Source organism: Otolemur garnettii, unplaced genomic scaffold, assembly GCF_000181295.1.
Source record: "Otolemur garnettii isolate 467f Iridium unplaced genomic scaffold, OtoGar3 scaffold00119, whole genome shotgun sequence".
Classification (NCBI taxonomy): Eukaryota; Metazoa; Chordata; class Mammalia; order Primates; family Galagidae; genus Otolemur; species Otolemur garnettii.
In genome coordinates, this window is record NW_003852514.1 from 4,033,558 (window position 1) to 4,057,418 (window position 23,861).

At 37.6% G+C, this 23,861-nt stretch overlaps 1 pseudogene; it reads right to left on the minus strand.

The window, feature by feature from the left end:
- Nucleotides 1-17,684: 17,684 nt before the first annotated feature.
- Nucleotides 17,685-18,634, minus strand: LOC100948129 (annotated as a pseudogene).
- Between the last annotated feature and the right edge of the window lie 5,227 nt (nucleotides 18,635-23,861).

Genomic DNA, 23,861 nt, shown 5'->3' on the forward strand with positions numbered 1-23,861 from the left:
CACTGCCCTAGAATGGTTATTTAACGCTATGGATCTCCCTCTCAGTACGACTTTACCTGCATCCCTAGATTTGGTTATTTAATGCTAAATGGTTATTTAATGCTATGAATCTCCCTCTCAGTACTACTTTACCTAGATCAATTCTCATTTTTGTTCCATTTTTCCAATTTCCCTTTAGATTTCCTCTCTGACTTATTGATTGTTTAGACGTGTGTTGTTTAATTTTCAACAGTTTGAAGGTTTTACTGTTATCTTCCCAATATTGATTACTTGATTAATTCCACTAGAGTCAGAAAATATAATTTGCATGATTATATTTATTTTAAATTAAGTTTATTTTATGACCAAGAATATAGTCTATCTTGATGAATGTTCATGTGCACTGGAAAGGTATGTGAATTCTGCTGTTGTTGGATAAGACATTCTATAAATAACAGTAAAACCATAGGCTATGGTGTTATTTTTTTCATCTGTTTCCTTGCTGATTTTATTCTTATCTGTTTATTTATGACTGAGAGAGAAGTGCCAAAGTTTCCAACTATGACTTTTCCTTTAATTTCTGTCACTTTTCCGTCCTTTATTTTGAAGTGCTGTTGTTAGACATACAAACACTTAGGTTATTATGTTAACTTCAGGGTTTATCCTTATGAAATGTCTCTTTTTACCCCTGGAAATTTTTTTCGCGCTGTAGTGCACTTTGTCTTTATATTTATATAGCTACGTAAGCTTCCCTCCTCCATTATTTGCTCAGAGTTGTCTTTTCCATTCTTTTACCTTTATTCTATATACATCATTTAATTTTTTTTTTTTTTTTTAGTTTTTGGCTGGGGCTGGGTTTGAACCCACCACCTCTGGTATATAGGGCCAGAGCCCTACTCCTTTGAGGCACAGGCATCACCCTACATCATTTAATTTTTTTTATTTTTTATTTAGAGACAGAGTCTCTCTAGGTTGCCCAAGTTGGCCTTGAATTCTTGTGCTCAAGTGATCCTCCTACCTCAGCCTCCCAAGTAGCTGGAATTATAGGTACATGCTACCACACCCATTTCTCCATGTTATCATTATTTTAAAATGGGCTTCTTTTAGCTAGTTTATGGCTTAGATTTCATTTTTATTCATTATAAATATATGCATACATCTTTTTACTGGTATGTTTAGATTATATATATTCCATGTAATTATTTTTATATTTGGTTCTAGCTCTACCATTTTGTCACCTGTATTTCATTGCTTCTTCTGTTATTCATTCTTCTCTGTTATTCTTCTGTTATTTTTCTACTTTGATGCTTTGTTCATAGTTATTTGAATTTTTTGAGCATTTTCCTTTAATTTTTCTATTCAGTTTAGATTACATTTCTTTGCATAGTTTTTTTAGTGATTGTTCCAGAGATTACATACAGACAACTTTTCACAGTCTACTTAGAGTTTGTATTTTACCACTTCATGCAGAATGTTGGAGTCTTCCTTTCATAAAGTTCTCTTTATTCTCTCTCATCCTGTGTTGTTACATCCACATACTTTTGAGATATCCTCTGACAATGCTGTAACATTCTCTTTCAACTATTCAAATTTGAGTGTAATAGAAAAAATAGTTGTATTTACTTATATATTTAGCACTTCTTTCACTCTGCCTTCAGATGAGCCAGGTTTCTCTCTGACATCATCTCCTTTCTGCCTAAAGACGTTACTTTAATATTTCTTTCATGGCAGGTCTACTAATGACAGATACTCTTAGTTTTCTTTCATCTGAGAATATCTTTCTTACGTCTTTATTTCTAAAGGATATTTTTGCTGGACATAGCATTCCTAATTTATAGCTTATTTTTCCCCTCAGCACTTTAGGATATAGCCTTTTCACCATCATGGTTTCTAATGAGAAATAGGCAGTCATTCTTGGCCTGTTTCTTTCAGGTAATTCTCTGGTTTTCTCTGGGTGCTTTCAAATGTTTTACGTTTCCTTCATTTGCAGCTATTTGATTATAATGTGTCTTGATGTAGATTTCTTTGGATTTACCCATTAGAGGAGTTGCTGAATGCTCTAGTTTGCTTTGTTTGACCCCTCCAAATCTTGTGTTGACATTCATCGTTGGAGGTGGGGTACAATGGGAAATGTTTGGGGGAGGCAGATAGGGGGCTGAGAGGGGACGGGTGTGGCTGCCTCATGAATGGTTGGGTGCCCTCTTTGGGATAATGAGTGAGTTCTCACTTGAGAAGTTTCCACCAGAATTGGTTGTTAGAAACAACTTGGCACCTCCTACCTTCCTCTCACTGTGTGAGCTCACCTTTGCCTTCCACTTTGAGTGGAAGCAGCTTGAGGCTCTCACCAGAAGCAGAAGGCGGCACCTTCTGTACCTGCTTTTTGTACAGCCTACAGAACTGTGAGCCAAAATAAACCTCTTTTTAAATTAATTACCCAACTTCAGGTGTTTCTTTAGCAACACAAATGAACGGAGACACTGTACTTCTATAATCTATAGGTTTATATCTTTTGCCAAATTTAGGAATTTTTTTCCCATTGTTTTTCAGACATGTTTTCTGTGACACTCTCTGTCCTCCACTTCTGGGACTCTGATGAAATAAATGTTGGGTTTTTTGCTTTTTCCGGGGGCCTCTCAGTCATTGCTCATTTTTGTCCTTTTGTTTTCTCTCTGCCATCAGATTGCATCTCTCTCCTCAAATTTACTGACTCTTTCTTTTGCCTTTCTCATTCTGCTGTTGACCCCATCCACTGAATGGGTGTCAATTTTAAAAGATTTTTTAGTTCTCAAATATTCATTTTGTTCTTTATAGTCTCTGTTTCTTTGTGGAGACTTTTGATCTTTCCATTTGTTTCAGCAATGCTCGCCTTACTTCTTGGAGCAGGATCATAATGGCAGCTGCCCTTGACTGCCTTATCCACTTATGAATTGAAATGTCCTATGCTTTCATTTGCTGAGCAATTTTGAGTTGTGTCATAGACATTTGGAATATTACCTCATGAGATTGTGGGTCTCTTTTAAATCTTAAGGAGATGGTTGACTTTTTGTTTTGTAAGTTTGTTTTAGTAGGCAAGTTATCTGGTTAGTTTCAGCCTACAACTTCTAACCAACTTTCTTCAAGCTGTGATTCCAGCACCGACTCATTTTCCGAGGCCTTTCTATACTGTGTAGGTCTGTTCTGTATGAGCAATCCCAGTGGCCAATCTGAGACGTGACTGGTGGTCTGTCCTTTAGTGAAGTTCTCAAAGACTATAGTATGCTCTTCAAGATTAGATACACTCATGAACAGCTCTCGGGTAAGCCTAGGAGTTTGGAAACAACATTATGGGATTTATCTGTTAATCTCCCTCATCTCTGCAACCTGTCTGATGTTTTCGTGATCCCAGGCTCCACTCCCCCTTCCCAGTACTGTCATCAGAAAGTCAGGCTTTATTTTCTCTGTTCTCCTTTGCAATTCCCATGATGACATCTGTGTTAGTACTAAGGAGCATAAGTTCAGAGTGAAAAAAAGCCATAGGAATGGCTCTTTTTTTCAGCACTTTAATAAAGTAGTCAGTCTTGTGACTGCAGCTTCTCTGGTCAGAGTGAATTCTCCTCTCTGAGAGAAGTGCCCTAGGACCACCTCTACAATCAGGCCTGGCATGGAGAAGAGAGAAAAAATGGGGCTGTCCCCACCCTTTTTGACATGTAAAAGTATCATTTTCTACTCTTGGGCCTGTAAGAGAGGATTTCTTTTGCTTTTTCCATCTCTCCTGTGATTTCCCTCTGGGTTCTGTCTGTTATGAGTCCAGGAAGGATGATGGGGGTGGGGGGGCACATTAGTCTCTTCTGAGAGCATTTTCTTAATTTTACCACCAATACACGTATAAACCTATTGTGCTTTATGCTGAACCTGGTCTGATTATGTTCAATTTAAAGTTATTGATACATTTCATTCATTAGCTGAAATTACAGCACTTTTTTCCTACCAATCATTAAGGCCTATTATCAATACTTACGGATTTACAGCCAACCTTAGAACATAAAGTTCTTCTATAAAGAACTTATAGAAAATGTAATTCAGCTAGCTGATCATCCTGTACCATCATATCTGAAGAGAATTAGCATCTTTAAACAAAGTGACAATTTAGCTATTTAACATGGAACAATTTGAATGAACAGTAGAGAAGGGAAAGGAGGCTCAGTTTGCCAGAGAGCTCGTGTCAGAGAGTCAGTAGGTGGGATCCCACATTCTGAGGATGGGACTCAAGTTCTGTCTTGTAGAGAACTTGGAGAGACTGATGGGAGAAGCCAGAATAACCCACACTGTGTCCTCTTGTAAAATGCAAGAGTGGAACCTCCATGAGATTAACGTTCAAAAGGGGCTCTTAAGGGAAGCAGTCACTGATCTGTAAGCCTCAGAATCCCTCTGCTACACCCAATGTCCCATTTTATATCCAAGATTTTGAGCTTTACCCCATGCTCCTACCAACCAAGTGCCAAGATAATTTTTGCATTTACTTAGCACAAAACAAAATTCTGAGTACATTCATAAGCATGGCCTCAGATTTTTTTTAATGCCAAAGATATTCGATTACTCGAATTTTCTAGATACTGTTTACAGTATGGTAAGCAGATGAATAATCTACCATATTCAAAATGTGTCCCAGAAATCACTTCATATGGCTTCAAAATCAAAACAGAATTTTTCTCATGGGAACTATGTTTGCAAAAATCAATATAAGGCAGCTTAAATTATATGTCACAGATAGCAAGTGTGGCAGGCAGAATAGTGGCCCCACAGAGATGTCTGTATCTAATCCTTGCAAAATGAGACTTTGCAGATATGATTAAGTTCAGAAGCTTGAGATGGGGAGATTAGCTCAAAATATCCAGGTGGGTCCAATGTCATCACAAAGTGATGACAAAGGTCCCTTTTGAGGGAACAGGGTAGAGAGGAGAGTCAGAGAAGGGGCTCTGATAATAGAGGCCGAGGTTGCCTTGATGGAGCCGCAAGCCAGTACAGACAGCCCAAGGGAGATAGAAAAGCAAGGAATGGATTCTCCCCTAAAGCCTCCGAAAGAAAAATGGTCCTTGATTTTAGCCACAAAACATCCATTTTGGATTTTTAAACCCCAGAATTGTAAAATAACTAATTTATGTTGTTTTGAGTCACTAAGTTTGTAGTAATTTGCTGCAGCATTTATAGTGATAATTATAGTAGTAATTTTTCTATACCAAGATTCGGGGATAGAAGCTATGTGATGAAGAAGCAGGTGCATCACAGCCAATCTGCCTGAGCCTAAGGTTCATTAAAAATCTCTGCATTGGAGTTGGGGGAGAGGAAATGCAGGAGGAAGGGGGAAGAGCAGGAAAAATAGGATCATTTTGTGGGAGCCCTGAGGCCAGTCGGAACCTCAGGTCCACTTTTTATTTTATCTGTTTCTCGAATTTGAATATAATTTTCTCTCTCCTGCATTTGCTTCTTATGTTGGCTGACCTCTTCTTCAAAAGTCAGAGATGAAATGTTTTTATGCAAGTAGTATGATAAAACTCACTCAGAATGTTTAGCTGAAGGATCTGTGAAACTTTCTTCCACTAATTAGCAAACAGGTCAAATTTGCCTCACCATGACTCCTAATTAAAAAAAATTTTTTTAGTTGAATTTTTTGTGTTTCCTTCTTTCATGATATTTTATAATAAAGACAGACTTCCAGAGAAGAATAGCAAAAACACAAATACGTAATAGTCTCAACTCTCAGATTTTTATTTAAATGATGAATAGAAATGAAAATGGAGATGAACCTCTATGAACTGTTGGGAACACCATCCACACAGCAGAAACCTCAGGGAATAGAGTTAGCAGGAAGCAATGTAAATCAGACTTCTTTCCTGAGAAGGAGCAGCTGCCTGGGAAGTAATCAGAGAAGAGGCTAATAAAACCCTTCTAAGATCTGCTCATTCAGAGAATTAGAACTAGGGGTGAGGAAAGACCATTGGGCATGCGGAGCCCTCTGCCACCTGGAAGTCACTGGATGTTCTGGAAAGCCATAGGTGATTGGGTTGATTAGAGCATGAAGCTGAAACAGAAAGTCCCCTGCTGTGGTATATTTCCAGAGTTCAAGCCATGCTAAAGAGAAAAGCCAGTTACCAGGAGGGTTTGTATCCACCTTTTTTTTTTTCACACACAGCGAAGAAATATCAGAATAAAGGCCCCTACTCTGGGAGTGTAAACTGGCCATCTACCCACTTTTCCTGGGTTTGCTAAATCTCCATAAACTAGCACAAGAGTGCAGGGAATGTTCTCTTTATTGTTTTTTTTTTTTTCTCAAAAATTTCAGGAAGGTGATGACCCCTTGGAACAAATATAACTCATAATTATAAACTAGTATAAATAAAAAGAAAATAATCATGGATGACATGTAAAGATACTGCATGCCAATCCAAGGAGAATTCTGTAGGAAACCAAAGGACTTTGCTGCCAGAAACAAGAGGAAAACTTTGAGAATTTCTCATTTTCAATTCTAAATGATTGAAGAGGAAACTTTATCTTTCAAGCAAGTTTGAGCAGTTATGAATAGGGCTTAGGGGAGTCTGTGTGAAGAATAAAAATGTATACTGGCTGGTTGAGAGATTATAAACAATACGGGTGGAGTATGATAGATGAGCTTTTGTAAATATCACATTGGAAAAATAGTAGACATATGTAAGTAATTTCAAAGTTACTTGGAAAAGATAAAAAGAAGAAAGTAAAAAATAAACTTGATTTTTCCAAGTAGTTGCTGGTATGTGAATAGTGTCTTAAATGTAATTGTACTAGTAAATGATTCAACAACTAATTCTGCAATAAAAGGAACAGAAGGCCTAATGGAGTCCAAATACAGACAGCATTCTCTAGACAACCTCCGGAGCAGTAGAATCTTGGCAGTGGCAAACAACTGGATATTATGGATTAATGTCCTTGGCCTGCTCATGATCAAGGGTAAAAATAGAGTTTAACCACAGTCCATATACCAAATTTGATGACAATATATTTTCTGGGAAAAGCAAATTGTATTATGGCTCTACTTTTCAACTCACAGTTGAATTGCAACCATAGGAGAAAAATAGGAGAGTTTGGCAAAAAACAAAGAAAATGGTCTGGGAAAATCAATTATCTATACAGAACTTCCAATAAGGTATATTCTGCATTTTATTATTTTTTACAAATTGCATGCTATAATCCTTTATATAAGAAAAAATTATAATAAGCTTGTGTATGTCAAATACACACATATACGTATATGTTTTCCAGGGTTAGTTATTAAAGATTGACCAGCACACCATTGTTTATACATTATGATATTTCTTAAAAATCAATTTGAATTACCTAGAAAATGAACTGTATGCAAAATAATTATAAAAATACTTATGGCAATCTTCTAATTAAAAAAATTGATAGCAGGATTTGATTTGTTAGTTGAAAACAAACTATTAAAGGAGAAAAATCATAAAAATCATCCTCTATACCTGGAAAATATATTTTCAAATTAAAACAAGTATTTATGACAATATGCTAATGTGAGGGGTAAAAAGTTATGGCCATTGTTTAAGCATGTGTATAGTCATTAAAATTCTCTTTTGTTTTTCTTGCACAAATTGCATCCATTCATGCAAGACTTTGAGGACATGAACTGATCTGCAAAAGTGGTCCAAGATCACAAAAGGAGGTAAGTAGCAGAACTGAGATTTGACCCCAAGTAGTGTGGGCACAGAACCTGGACTCTTAAATAGTGCACTGCTTGCACTCACCTTGTACAGATGCTGAGGAGCAGACATTCTGGTGGGATTGTTCATTGTGTAGGAGGCATCAATCAGTATGTCTGACAGAGATGCAGGGGGGCATTGGTCACAGGAAAATCCGCTGCAAGAGTTACTACAGCTTTATTTGAGAACAACAATAACTCATTTAAAAGTATCCTAAAACTTTTAATTCAGAACCACAGAGTTACCACTTTTCACACACTAGGATGGATAGAGTAAAAAAATTCAGTTAATAATAAGTGTTGGTGAAGATATGCAAAAAGTGGAACTCTGACACAGTGGTAGTAGGAATGCAGACTGGTGTATGTGGTGTGGAAAACAGCCCGCCAGTAACTCAGATGATCACCTATGCAGTCACCATATGATGCAGTAATTCTACTCCAGGTATCTACCCAAAAGAAATGAAAACTTGAGTCCACACAAAAACTTGTACATAAGTGTTAATAGAAGCATTATTCATGATAGCCAAAAAGTGAAACAACTGTTTAAAAATCCCAAGAAAAATATTAAAATACATGTTAATATAATATGAAATATACTTGTTCTAAGTGAAAAAAGTGTACAACTTTGATGAGTGAAATAAAAGACTTGGTTAAAAGAGAGAGATTTATGCTATATGTATGTATAATGTGTTAGACATCTCAGTTTATAAACAGATGAATTCATTCCAAATTATTTTTAAATTTAGTTATATTATTTAATTCCAATAGAAATCTCATCTTTCCCCCCTTTTGTATTTGTTAATAGGATTCTAAAGTTTACTTGAAGTTCAGAAGCTGATGAGAATTACCTTGAAATTTAAAAAAAAATAAGAATTTAAAAAGAACAGATTGTACTACATAAAAGGTATGATTTAGTTTCAATACTTGTACATATATGAAGAGGCAGATATTTTTAATTGAACAGAAGGGACCAGGAACAACATACGTGATTAAATTTGTATACAAAATAATTGATAATAAAAACAATTATTGAATAAATTATAACAAGACAACTAGTAAAGGCTAGAATTCAATTTCCATCTCATACCATACATCAAAATGGATTATAGATGAATTTAAAATTATAATCCATCTAGGCTCGGCACCTGTGACACAGTGGTTATAGCAGCAGCCACATACACCGAGATTGGCAAGTTGGAACCTGGCCTTGGGCCAGCTAAACAACAACGACAACTGCAACAAATAATAGACAGGCGTTGTGGCTGAGGCACCTATAGTTGGGAGGCTGAGGCAAGAGAATCGCTTAAGCCCAAGAGTTTGAGGTTGCTGTGAGCTGTGATACCACAGCACTCTACCAAGGGCAACACAGTGAGACTCTGTCCTCCCCCAAAACAAAACAAAACAAATATATAACTCATCAAAAATATAAAGCAAAAAAATAAATAAATAAAAACTAAAATAAAAAAAACACACAAAAAAGGACTAAAATGAAATAAATATGGATAATGTTAGCATCCTAGGAAGAAAATCTATAAAAGAAATAACAAACTAATATGCTGACATAATACAAAAATGTAAATCTTCTATATGTCAGAAATTATTATCAAATTTAAAGTGAAATAGAAAAAGGGGAAGAAGTGTGCAACACATAAAAACTTTCTATCTGTAACATAAACAGATCTTTTACAAATGACTAAAAATGATTAATTATTTAATAAAGAATGCACTTAAAAAAACACTTTACCATGTGCAAATAATAAATTAGTGCAAATTCACGGGGAATAAGATTATTATTTTTTACATAGATGCAATTTAAAAGAATGATAATCAGTGCTGTCAAGAGTGACATGAGACATTCTTGAAATTTTTTAGTTTGTCTATAAATTTCTTTAACCATTTCGAGAGAAATTATTCTAAAGAGGTAATTAATTTAGCATCTATTAATTGTATTAATTTTTACCAAAAATAACTGAATAAAATTGACCTTTATGGCCCCAAATAAGGTACATGCTCAACAAATTTTGATATGTGCATGTGATTAAAAATTAGGTAGCCACCACAATCAGAGTTCCAAATAATTTAATTATATAGGAAAATGTTCCTGATATGTACACAATTTCAAATATTTTTTATGTATATACCATCTTCCCCACACACCAAATTATGTTTTAAAAATATTCCATATGAACTAGAAAAAAATATTTATGATATTAAGATGTTTATGATGACAATCTCTGGTTTATAATGTCAACAAAAATTTCTATTTTCTCCTGAAGGTTTTTAAATTTTTGTAAATTTTCTGTAATGAACTTATTTACTTTTATAAGTAGGAGCTAAGTTATTAAAATAAAAACATAAATCATAAATTGAAGTATTGCAAGACTTTTTACAAGTATATAATAAATATTCAATCACCAAACATTTATTAAACATTTACTATGTTTCCAGCACAATTCTAGGCACAGTGGGCTTGAACAAATTTTTAGCCCTCTGGAAACTTAAATTGTAGTGGAAGATCTCACAAAAACATCTCCCCCAGACTTTGTTCCAATTGCTTTGAGCTCCCAAAACACACACTTTTGGGGAGCAGAGTGTGTTTGCTCCCATTGAAACACTCTTACCATGATTCAACCAACTCAGGGGGCATTCTCTAACCACACTAACCACAGGAACACTTGTTAACTATGGAGCCCTCTTAAGTAAGCCACAAATTTATGTCAGAGTAGTCAGGTATCTGATGGCATAACAGAAGATATACATGGCTTACGTCCAGACTCATTCTTGTTCCTAGAACTCAAAGGTTATAATCCTGTTCATAGCTTTTCTTCTACCTGGTTTGTGCAAATGTGTTAGTAATCTCAGATTCACAAAGACATATCTATTTACAGCCAATGGAGGAAAATATTCCATTGGCTCTGTCCTTTAAACAAATTCAGTTATAACCACATTTTTCCAACCAATTTGGATTCTAAATTTCTGGAGGACAGAGACCCTACAGGCTACTCTGAAATTTATAGAGACACTAACTTAAACACATTAATTCTTAATAAAGACTTGAATGCTTCAGGAAGATGAACACTGGGTTATTCACTACACAGTAGAAAACTGTGCACATTATCTGATTAATGACTTACCTGGGGTGGTGTATAAATATGCTCTTCCAAACTTGTCCCTACATGCTTTGCTTGCTTGATAAAGATCATGCTTCCAGACTATATACACAAAATTAAGCTGATGCTGCCAAAAAAAAAAGTTACTCTTAGTTGAGAGAATGTATATCCTTTTATAGGAGTCTGTGTTATTGGCAGGGCCCAAAGGAATGATTTTATAACGTGTTTCTCTTTCATGCTACCATATTCATGGAAGGATAATATTGCCAGGCTAGATTATTTTTACATCAAAATTTATATTGATTTTTGTGAAGAAATGGCTTTTGGCAACCCCATATTTTATTTGTTTGATCTTTTCCCTTCCTAGAAAGAAAGATTTTGGCTCTGCTACCCATATTCACTATTTTGCTTATTTAAGACGTACAGGGTTGGACAATTAAGTTTCCAAACTCATCCTAGAAAAAGTGCTATAGACCTCATTGCTGAGTATCACTATGGTCACCTTCAGAGTACTCCCCTTGGAAAGCTATGCACTGATGCCAACACCTAATCTACTCTCCAAAGCAATTTTGGACTTCTTTTTCTGGAATGACCATCAAAGCTATCATTCACACAAATAGCTATGGCACACAAAAACATACAACAATAATGAACTCCATTCAGAAAGACAATGCTACATGTTAACACAAACACAGCTGTGAGACACTGATATGCTAAGGTTATGACACCTTACTGAGTTGTTTATACAGTGCTGCTAACATAAGCACGTGGTGGTAAGCTTATATAACAATTTCCCATATAATTTAGCACTATCAATTTAATTCAGTTCAACCAGTATCTATGAAGTATCTATTATGTATAAGTCACCTTGCTGTAGTTGGGGGAATAAAAAAACTTATGTTGCATAATTTTACATTAAGAATTCTCCAATGAAAAATATGGTAGTATCTAAGAGGTAGAAAAGGTGTTGTCTTCATGGTACTTTTGAAAGTTTGAAGGAGGAAGAGGTCTAATCAATCAATAAAATTGTGAGAATCTTATTAAATAAAGAGTATTTCAGGTATACATCAATTGATATGAGGACAGGACAGAGTGCTGCTGGTGTAGACAATGGAATTATGAGGAAGACACCCCAGGCTTCAATTTTTGAAGCAACATCAAAAATACATTACTGGGATCTGATCAAATTAAAAAGCTTCTGCACTGCCAGGAATACACTAAGTAAAGCAAATAGCCCTCAGAACAGGAGAGGAATTTTGCAAGTTATATTTCCAACAAAGGTCTAATAACCAGAATCCACAGAGATTAAACTTATTAATAAGAAAAAAACAAGTGATCCCATTTCACTTTGGGCAAGAGACATGAACAGAAGCTTCTCTGAAGAAGACAGGCACATGGTCTATAGACACATGAAAAAATGCTCATAATTCTTAATCATCAGAGAAATGCAAACCAAAACCACTCTGAGATATCATTTAACTCCAGTAAGAGTAGCCCACATCACAACATTCCAAAACTACAGATGTTGGCGTGGTTGTAGAGAAAAGGGAACACTTCAAGTTTGGAGAACACTCAGGAATCTAAATGTAGAACTGCCATTTGATCCTGTAATACCTCTACTAGGTGTATATCCAAAAGACCAAAAATCATTTGGCAACAAAGATATTTGCACCAGATTGTTCATTGCAGCTCAGTTCATAATTGCCCAGTCATGGAAGAAGCCCAAGTGCCTGTCAACTCAACAAGCCCAAGTGCCCATTCCTGGTATACATATACCACAATTTATTAATCCATTCATGGATTAATTCTATATTAAAAAATACAGAATTTAGGTGGGACTCAATTATAAGAGGGAATTTACAATCAGTGTAACCTAATTCCTTGTACCCTCAATGAATCCCAAACAATAAAAATAAATAAATATGCAGAATTAAGATATGAAAGAAATATTGATTGAGACATCACATTTCAAAAATGGGCTGTATAAGCCTCTTTAGAAAGAAGTATGGAGAATCTTCAAAGAATTCAAAATAAACCTTCCATTTGATCCTGCGGTCTCATTACTTGGTACCTACCCAGAAAAAAATTATTTTATCATAAGGACATTTGCACTATACTGTTTACCACAGCTCCATTTACAATTGCCAAGATTTGGAATCAACCTAAGTGACCATCAGCCCACAAATAGATTAATAAACCGTGGTATATTATTCAGCTACAAAGATGGAGACTTTACATATTTCATTAACCTGGATACAGTTGGAAAACATTCTCTTTATCACAGGAATAGAAAAACAAGTATCCAGTGTATTCAATACTAATATTAAGCCAGTAAGTGAACTAATACACACACACAAGAGAAAAACTCAGTTTAATTTAAGCTGGGGGGAGGGCAGAAGAGGGAGGAAGGAGAAGAGAGGAGGGAAGAGGATGGATAGGTGTGCTCTCACCTAATGGACACAATGTAAGGGCATATGGCACATGTCCTGGGTAAGGGGTGCAACTAAACAGGGACCTTACCTAACAAATGCAAATATTGTAAAGTAATTATATGTAGCCTCACATTAACCAGAAATAAAAAAAAAAATTGGCTGTATAAGCACATGAGGCTGAGACTCTGGCTGCTAGAGTTCAGATCACAGCCTTCCCAGTCACCATAAATGTTCTCCCCGGCAATCTGTGCTACCTCTTTTGGGGGGGGGGGGTCAAAATAGTACACATCTAACAGGGTAAGTGTATTCAATACCTGTTAGTTACCTGGATCACTACCATTCAGAGAGTTCTACCCTGGCTGACATGGAATAATGGGAACTGGACTTACCCTCCTGCCTGAAACAAAAAGTTTTTAAGACCTTAGACACCAGGCAACAAACCACAAGCCTCCCCAAGAGGCTAGTAAGAAATGGGGTGGGTCCTATGATTGCTCCATTTTTCTGCTTGGGAAGAGTTTCCAGGCCACAGTGCAGATGCAGGTGGGTGCTTTCCCCAGGCAGAGCCCAGTGGTTTCCCAGAGTGACCTGATGGAGATAGGAGTCCACAGAGGCCCAGGTACCCAGATTTCACAGGCAGAGAGGAGAGAGCTGTTCTGACAGTAAGCTCTGAAGATTTGCAGAGACCCCTGCAGTCTTGGCTGAGTCCAGAGCTGCACATGTATGTGAAGAAGCTACCTGAGCCCAGGAGGAGACCCGCCTGAGGAACTTAGAGAAAATGGTTTCTGAGGCTCATATGGAGACAGAGACTGTTTCTCTCTCCAAAAGCCAGACTGGAAAGCTTCGTAAGTCATGTGACATCATGGAGCGTACAGAGATGCCCCTGCTGGAGGAAAGAATTATCTCTGGACTCGGATCTGTGCTGTGCAGCCTCACAAAGTTTCAAAGCAAGGCCTGAACCTCTCGAGGGCACATCTGATCCAATCTTTTGCCTATTTTTTTTCAGTTGCAATTCTTGTTTTCTATTATTGAACTTTAAGGATTCTTCATATATTCTGATGCATATCAGATATGTGGTTTGCAAATACTTTCTTCTACTATATGGCTTGTATTTTTATTCTCTAAACAATGTCTTTCAAAGGGCAAAAGTTCTTATTCTGAAAAGTTCCAGTTATTAATACACACACACTACTGGTCCTAGCAGCATTATTTGCAATAGCAAAAAATTGGAGACAATACAAACACCATCAACAAGTGAATGGGTAAATAAATGTTGGTATATTCATACAATGGAATACTACTCAGCAATGAAAAGAAGACTATGTGCAAAAATATGAATGAATCTCAAAACAATTATGCTTAGTGGAAGAAGCCAGATACCCCCTCCAAAGAAGAGAATGTATACTATCTGGTTTCACTTATGTATAATTCCAGAAAATGCAAGCTAACTTTCAGTGACAAAAAAAGAGATCAATGGGTGACTGGAGGTGGGGGGATCCAGATAGGAGGCCTGGATGGAGTGATTACAAAGGGCACAGAGCACATTTGAGGTGGTGGCTCTGTTCATTATCTTGGTGGTGGTGACTATGTCATGGGAATACACATATATTTTTTAATGTATCAAATTGTACACTTTAATATGTGCAATTCATTGTGTATAAACTCTAACTCAGTGAAGCTCTACTTGGTACTACCTATATGTGTATTATATATAAGACATAATAATGACATATTATTATAATCATTATTCAGTCATCTGAGCACATAAAAACCAAGTATCAAAAAAAGTTAACAAAAACCCAGCTAACTTCAGATTTCTCTATTGTCATATCATTTTATTTTATTTACTTAGTGATTTTATGAAGGCAATTGCTAGATTTATCAAGTATATAAGAACACTGAGCATATAGGATCTATGACAATGTCTTTAAAAATAAAAAAAGTGGACGCTGACAAATCATTCCAAGTGTAATGACTACTACAGACCAGGTCAGGGTGCCATGGAAGTATTGTGAGGGCCCAGATTCAGTCTGGGCACTGAAAGGTGGTTTCCCCAGAGAAATGATATCTGTACTAAGAAAAAGAAAATTTCCTTAGCAATTTTCTTAGAGTGAAAAGGAATCAGAGAGTGTTTTGGGAAGAAAGAGCATGTGCAATGAAATTTTGTCTTTCAGGGGGCTTAAATCTGTTTTAGAGAAAATGGTACCAGATAAAGGACACACAATTTAAATATTTAAGAGCTTGGCTAAAGTCACACTAGTAAGTGGCAAAAACTACACAAAACCTAAACAGCTCTATTTGACCTCTATGATCCTGACAAGAAGTTCATGTCATTTAACCATATGAGCTGAAAAGGGGAAGAGTCTTACTACCACTGGGGAAATATAGGAGATAAATGCAGAACTTTCCACATATCTCTTTGCTTTTTAAAAAATTCCAATGGCTTACTAACTTGCTGCTGGATAAAATGTAAGCAGGTTCCATGCAGGTGATGCAAAACCATCATCACCTGCTCAGTGCTGCTTTTCCACGTGTATTCATTGGCCTTTTCTTCATGTTTCTTGGCTCATACTGAACAACTTCCCACTTTCAAAGGCATTGCTGTCTTCTGCCTTTCCTAGTTCTGCTCCCTCTGCCTGACATATCACCCCAACCTTGCCTGAGAGACTAATAATACTCTGTGCTGAGATGCCTCCTTCCTCTATGAAACACTCACTGGGTAGGACCACCTGTACCCAGGATTGATCCCTTCCTTAGCCAGCACAGACGATGTGCCACATCATCTTGCTTTGTATCCCTGCCACCACACTCTTTTCTCTTCTCTCCTCTCCTTTCCTCTCCTCCCCTTCTCCTCTCTTCCTTTCCTTCCTTCTTTCCCTCCTTCCTTCCTTCCCTCCTTCCGTCCTTTTTTCTTTCTCAGAGTCTCACTCTGTTGCCCCAGGTAGAACACGGTGCCATCATCATAGGTCATGCAACCTCACCCTCCCAAGCTCAAGTGATCCTCCTTCCTCAGCCTCTCCAGTAGCTGGGACTATGGGTGCATGTCACTGTGCCCAGCTAGTTTTTCTATTTTTAGTAGAGACATGGTTTCACTCTTGCTCAGGATGGTCTTGAACTCCTGAGCTCAAGCAATCCACCCACTTCTGTCTCCCAGAGTGCTAGGTGTGAGCCACCATGCCTGGCTTGTCATGTCACGCTTTCAAAATACATTAGTCAGGTTCGTTGTTTTTAAATTTTGGCTTTCATACAATTACTTTACATTGTTTGTGTTTGTTAGGAAAAGTCCATTCTATAGTTCAGTCCTTCACCCAGGAGGTGTGCCAAATACCCCTACATCGTACCTATTATATGGGGGCTTGATGCTGGGAGAATGGGGACTCAAGACCCCATTCTTGGCAAAGGAAAGCACCCCAGAAAAAGAGGAAAACTAAACAGTAAGCTGAGTGAATCAGAACAAAGAAAATTCAGCTAGTTTACGTTTAAGCTAGCCATTGCTAGCAAGCTTCTTGCCATTTCTGAAATGCTAGCCTGTTGGGGACATAGCTTACAAACACCCTGCTGTGACTGTGAGCACTCTGAGCAGAATAATGGTTATAGAAGAGGCTATGACAATGTGCTAGGAAAAGATACATCTTCTAGGGCTTTTCCTGCCCATTAAACAGGCAAAACAGATACCCATTGTGGAGATTTTCATATGCCTGGGGTAGACACCAAGGGGGTAGCTCGAGCCCTGAGATATGGGCAGAAGAGCTTATATCCCTTATCACAGAGGAAAATCATCTGTGGTGGTGATGGGAGGAAACTGCCTCCCTCCCATTGACCCCTGAGAGGAGAATAATGCTGGTGGCGGTTTAAGTACTACAAAGAAAGTGCAGAGTTTAACATCTTCCTGGAAATCTGTGTGTGTGATCACAAGCAGGAGGCTCTCCCAATACAAGGCTCAGAGTTCAGATTTCCAAAGGCCACCCTTAAGGTTACTAATAATAACAATAGGAGCTGATATTCTCAATCAGAGAAACTGCTGCCATCTTGGTTCCCTTCCTCATCCTACCCTCTAGGCAAATAGACTTCAATAAAATCAGAGTGGAGCAAACGCTGGGTGCCATTGCCAGAAGCCCACAAATGGGCAATGGACCCTGGGCTCCCACTTCTAATTCTGCTCTATGTCTCATGTCTTTCTTTACCGTCGTTTCTAAATCTATTTCTTCAGTTGATTGCTGCCAGTTTCCGCAGGTCTTAGTGGACCCTGCTCTCAGGGCAGGAACCTGACACTCACTGAGCTACTTCCCCCCTTTCTCCCTCCCCACTTCTTGAATTTAATTGTGTTTTTCCTGATAGTTTTAAAATCTATTTTTTTTAAGTAATAGTATTTATATTACAAGATATTGACTTAAAATGTATGTAGAAGTTGCCTTCTCATTTCTGGCTTGAATCATTGAATGACTATTCTAAATAAGAATCAACATCTTTCAAAAATTGTTCTTCATCATTAAGATATTCCAAGATAATAGTTCCACCATTATATAAGGTACAATTCTTAGCAATCTAGGTTTCCAAAGTTTGATCCAAGGGTAAGGCTTCTCCTGAAGTATTGTGACATAACCTCAATTTTTTAGCTGTTAATTTGTTATTGTCATTTTTCAGATTGGCTCGAGAGACTGCAGAGTCTATGACCCTCCAAACACTCCATTGGTGGCAAAAAGAACATTGCTTTGCTCTTCTCTTTGCTGCCCTTAGGCAAGAAAACCTGAAAATAAATTATTTCTGTCTATAAAAGAAAGATACTATCAAACTGGATTAAAAAAACAAAGTCGAGCTATATGTAGCTTACAGGAGACACTCTGAGGCGTGACTCATCCCCGTCAGCATGGGTCTTTAACGTCATCAGTGAAAACTCTGCAGCTGTTTGACTGTTTTTGGCACCTTTCTGTGATTTACTTGTTGTCTCTCCTGTCTTGGAATCAATAATGTCTTTAAGAAGTCTCTGAGTAGGGGCCATACAAGGCTTTGGGATTTCCAATTTTTCACAATCATGATCTGACAAATGATGGTATCTTAGGCAAAAGCTTTTCTCACAATAAGGACATAGAACTGCCACAAGTTCTCTTTCAGCACAATCCTTGAATGAGCACGGGTAAGATTTATGCTTATCTGTCTTCAGTCTTTCATTGATTATAGTTACCTCAGGACAACCATGAGATACCTTGCTTCTGTGATCAAGGCAAAATATTCCCAAACAACAATCACAGATAAATGGGAGAAAATCCACTGCCACCATCTGTGGAGTCAAAGTGAGGCCCAAGTCTCCCGCAGCCGGGGATGGGGACTCCCCCATCACCTCTCTGCCGACAGTGCTCCACTTGGCAGTGCTGACCAGTGTCCAACTCTGCCATGTCTCTGGCGCCCTTAAATCTATTTTTTTTTAAGAGATGGGGTCTCACTGTAGTGCTCAGGCTGGAGTGCAGTGGCCATGCATAGTCACCTTCATCATGCACAACAGTCTCAAACCCCTGGGCTCAAGCAATCCTTCTGCCTCAGCCTTCCAAGGAGCAGAGATGACCTTACAAGAAACAACAAGGATGGAGAGACGTGAAAGTTAAGTACCTTCAAACAGCAGCATTTCATGGGTCAGTGGCAACCCTGAAGGCCCCAGGGGAGAAAGGACATTTTGGAAGAGCAAGAACCATACTATGAAGCAGTGGCTTTTCAGGTATTTTTAACAGTGGAATCCTTTTTTATTTTTCCATGTAAAACATTACCTGGAATTCCAATTTATAATACAGATTAACATAGGTCAATTTGTAATTTTGCATCTGTAAGGACAATGGGCAGAAAAATGAGGCTGTTAACACCAAATTTTGGCACCTAACACACTCAAGTATATGTGCTTTAAAATTACTGTTTTATGAAAAATTACCAATGTGTTTTTCAAGAAGTCACTCAAAATTTGCAGACCCTGTGGCAATCTTGAACCTGGCTTGAAAATTACTATACTGCCTCAAGTCAAGAGGAGAGCTCAGAAATCACTGCGTTTGGGGACCTCATTGGTGTTGCTTGATTTAAGCCCAGCCCTTTGCAGTTCTGAAACACATGCTCTCTCCATTGCATCACTACTCCTCGGCTTTGCAAATTTGCCCTGAGGAGTTACAGGCAGGCACTGGCACAGTCCTGAGTCTCTAGTTAATAGACCAGAAAAAAAGCATGAGAAAGGTGGAGGGCAGAGGACCCCGGACAGCTCTGCAAATTTAACTTCTTGCCTGCCTGCAAGGAGTGCCAAGGCCAGATCACGACGCCTTCTAGGAAAACGCATTCACTGAGGCCACAATTAGCTAAGCTTGGGCAGTTTAACAATTATAAAAGGGGAAGGTATTTGACTTCATCCAGATACTTTCAGGAAAGCCAGTATCAAGTGCATTTGTGAGCTTCCTTCACCTCAATAGCAGATAGCTTCTAAATGAAGTGACTGTGCACAAACTTAGAGGAAATCTGAGCTGCTGCCAAACCACATGAGGATAACAGGCATCTCGACACCGCAGCGGAGCTGTGTAAGGCTAATACACACACAGATGCCATGGACGTCAGCCCGTCTGAAAAAGCAGGGAGGTTGCATGGTATATTAAATTCACTGATTTTTACAGCTAACATCTGGCCTCAAGGACAGCTGTGGTCAGGTTTAGTGAAAGACTTCAGTGAAAAATGGGAAAGTCAAAATATTTGAGCCTCTCTGTTTGCAGTAGAGCAATTTGCTAATCAGTCAATCTGTGCTGGGACTTACTAGTTTTGCTTTACTTGAGGCAAGAACAAACTTCTCAGAATTCAACATCATCCCTTGTACTCAAGGGAGTCTTTGTCATATAGCACTGTCTTTTCTTTTAAAAAACATATTTTTATTGTTAAAAAACTAAGAATGGAGGAAAGGAAGAGAGAGGAGAGGGAAGGGGGAGAGGGACAGAAGAAAGGAGGGGACTTGGGGTGCTGTCATGTAACAAGGACAATGAAGGGGCACATGGCACACCTCCTGCGTGAGGGGCACAACTGAAACTTAGACTTTACCTAACAAACGCAAACAATGTAGACTAATCGCCCGTACCCGCATATTAATCTGAAATTAAAACAAAAAAGGAATTAAGAGTGTTTCTCTTAATATCCCTTGAGCTCTACTCACATTGAAATCACTTGGCACTTGATAACAAATAAACACAGAGGCTATAAAATGATTGGCATCTAAGCCAGCCTCCCTGCATATCTGAGATTGTGAATAAAAGGGTATTTGGCATAAATAACAACTCCTGCCTCGTAAACGTGGAAACAAGACTGAGGGATTTTATATTCAGTAAGAAAAGTTATGTCTCAAAATCTGTAGAGTCCACTTTGCAGTCTGTTTCTAATCTCTCAGAAAACACAACATGGATTTAATATGACCCTGAAGGATGTAAGGAAAACAGGGCTTGCCCTCTGATCTCACATTTGAAGCCTGTTGAATTAGTCCAAGCACATTTGAAATGAATCAAGATGGTTAACATCTGCCTCTCTTTGTTAGAAAAATTCTTCTATTTATAAATAAACACTTTTTGGGGGAAAGATTGCGAATTCCCTTAATGTTGTGTTTCCCAGAGACTTGAGCATTCAGCCAGAAGGATAAAGTAGGTTCTAAATCTCTCTAGAATCCATCAGTGGACACAGAAAATGAAAATGAGGTGATTTTCAGTAATTTGCTAATACAGTGTAGGATTCTGTCCAGTCCTGAGTGGCAGTGATTCAATCACCCTGAGGAAGCTTAGGACATTGTCTGAACTCTGCTGATTTACACACAACTGAATAGTCCAGAGGGGTCTGAAGCCCCTGAGAGAATAAAACACCTCCGTCAGCATTTTCTATTCCTCTAGACACAGAAGAGGCCACAGAGATTCTTGCTGGCCTTCCAGCCTCCTCATTGTGTGTGTTTACAAGGGGATCAAGTAGGCCCAGAGGGGATGGTTCTTTTAAGGGGCCGGGAAAACAGGACCTGGAAAACAGGACCTTTAAGAAGAGGATGAGCCCACGCCTACACCATCTTCCTTCTTCAGTGGTCATGAATGGACAGTGTGTGGCTTTAGTGTAGCTCTTCAGAGTGACCACAGTGATGTTGCTGACAGCTCATTTAATGGATAGAATGGTTCCGTGAATTTGGGAAGATAATTTCTTGCAAAATTCTGGAATAAATCAGAGCCTCTATTTAGAATGTGCCCCATTTCAATGACAGAACTACACCCTCTCACACTTACTTTCCCATTCCAAGGAAACCGATTTGACTTGAATAATAAATTAGTACAGTGTGACTTTGGGCATGATACTTAACTCCTTTAGGACTATTTCTCTAATTCAAAAACAATAACAACATTGATATTTGAAGAATAATCTTCATAATGTGGCTTCACTTACATTGCAAGTGCCCCCAAATTACTCTGTCTTTACAGCAATTAGGGCACAGTGGCTCATACCTATAATCTTAGCTATTTGAGAGGCTGAGGCAGGTGGATCACCTGAGCTCACGAGTTCAAAACTAGCCCGAGCAAGAGTGAGACCCCCATCTCCACTAGAAGTAGAAAAAACTAGCTGGGTCTTGTGGTGGGTGTCTACAGTCCCAGCTACATAGGAGGCTGAGGCAAGAGGATCTCTGGAGCCCAAGTTTGAGGTTGCTGTGAGCTATAATATCACTGAAGTCTACCCAAGGCAAAATATTGAGACTCTGTCTTAAAAAAAGATAATAGTTCAAGGGTTCACTTCTGTGGTTCATCTTACAAGGGTACAAGTGACTCTTTTTATGAGTAGAATATGAATGTTTTAACACAATGACTAGGAAAGTTACATGAAGGCTATGTACCCCCAAAGTGCATCAATGTACACAGTTACCATTCAATAAAAAAAAAGGGGGGGGAAGATAATAGGAAACCAAAATAAGGAAAAAAATGGTAGAAAACCATTTACCCAGGAAAATTTTTACTTTTAAAATTTAGGGAGAATAACTTTAATTTATTTTAACCTTGGGGAAGATATTTGGACTTGCTAAGATGTGTCATAGGGCTAATATCTAATGTTCCAGTTTCTCAGTCCTATGCTTATTTCAAGGCACTAAATCCAAGGCACCTAAAAAGAAACATTGAAAACTATTGCCATCTCGTTCCTTTGAAGGCTTGATTGAAGAAAAGGTATGCTGTTAGTATGTTGGGCTAGGTACCTAGATGAACCCACTGAAGATTAAAAAAGAAAAAGCCAAATAAAATATTTTTTTCAAAATCTTACTAAAACAACCACTCAATGATTGAGATATAAATTCTTTGAGGGTGGGATTGTAGTCTGCTTTTTACAGTGCTGTATCCTTGGCACGTAGAATAATAGTTGATATACTGTAGATACTATATAGATATTTCCTGAATGACTGATTTGATGAGCTAGCAAGAAAATAATGAATGCTCACACCAAAATCAAGGGGAGACGAGAACATAGAGAGGTAAGCATGGCATTTCATTCAGTATTTTTACATTGAGAATATTTATAGAACCTGATAATTTAAGCCAATAAGGTGGAGAGGTCAGAAAATAAAGCACAAGTCCCTCCCAAGGACGGTGCTAGTGGGAGACCTCCCTGCATGAACTTGGAACATGGAAAGTCTACAATAAACTCTTCTCCACTGTCCTACTAGAAAATGATTTTTTTTTTAAAAAAATGGGGAGGGGGAATTGCATTTTTTCAAATCTCGGCATTAAGTGAAAGGGGAAATAGACCCTGAGAAATTACATTTCTAAGTTAGAGCTCATGTGGACTACTGCTCCACTTTCATAATATTTGGATGGCCTAAATCACTCAAAATGGAATTTAGTTTAAATAATCCTGACTTGTCACCTGGCAGGGAAAAGTAATCATTTTCTTCACAAGTATCCACCTTTGTCTTAGCCCTTATGAGATTACTGCACACAAAAAAGTTACATAGGTAAATCAACAGCTCACTAAATAGAAATCACTAAATAGATACAAGATAGCTTTAAGTGAGAAGGACTTGACAACTGTCTGTGTAGACTTTAGACACAGAAACAAAACAACTGTGTTTGCAAGGTTTAAATAAATAGGATGTAAGTTACAAGTTTGGAGATATAGACAGAGAATAATATATTGTGAGGAGAAAATAAGATTTGCAAGAAGAATCAAATAAAACTTCTAAAAAGGAGTATACAACATAAAAAGTTTAAAACTCAATTGGTGTGTTTGAAAAAAAATCAGACAAAGCTAAAGATTAAAAGGTATATTGGAAAATGGATCTGAAAGATTTATCCAAAATATAACATAAAAAGACAAAATAATAGTAATAGAGTTAAAAGACACAGAAGATAAAGATCTAATTTATACTTAATTGGAGTTTCAGAGAAAGAAAGAAAGAATATGGCAAAAGTAATATTTGAAGAGAACATCATGAGAAACTTTTAGAGCAAGAGATTCAAAAATTTCAATATCTAAAAATGATAAACAAAGTAATATACACAATAATAAATACAATAAGACCCAAGAAAACATCAATGCCAAATCAGAGATACTAAAATAAGCCAGAGAGGAGAGACAATTTACCTTTAAAAGTGTATCAGACTT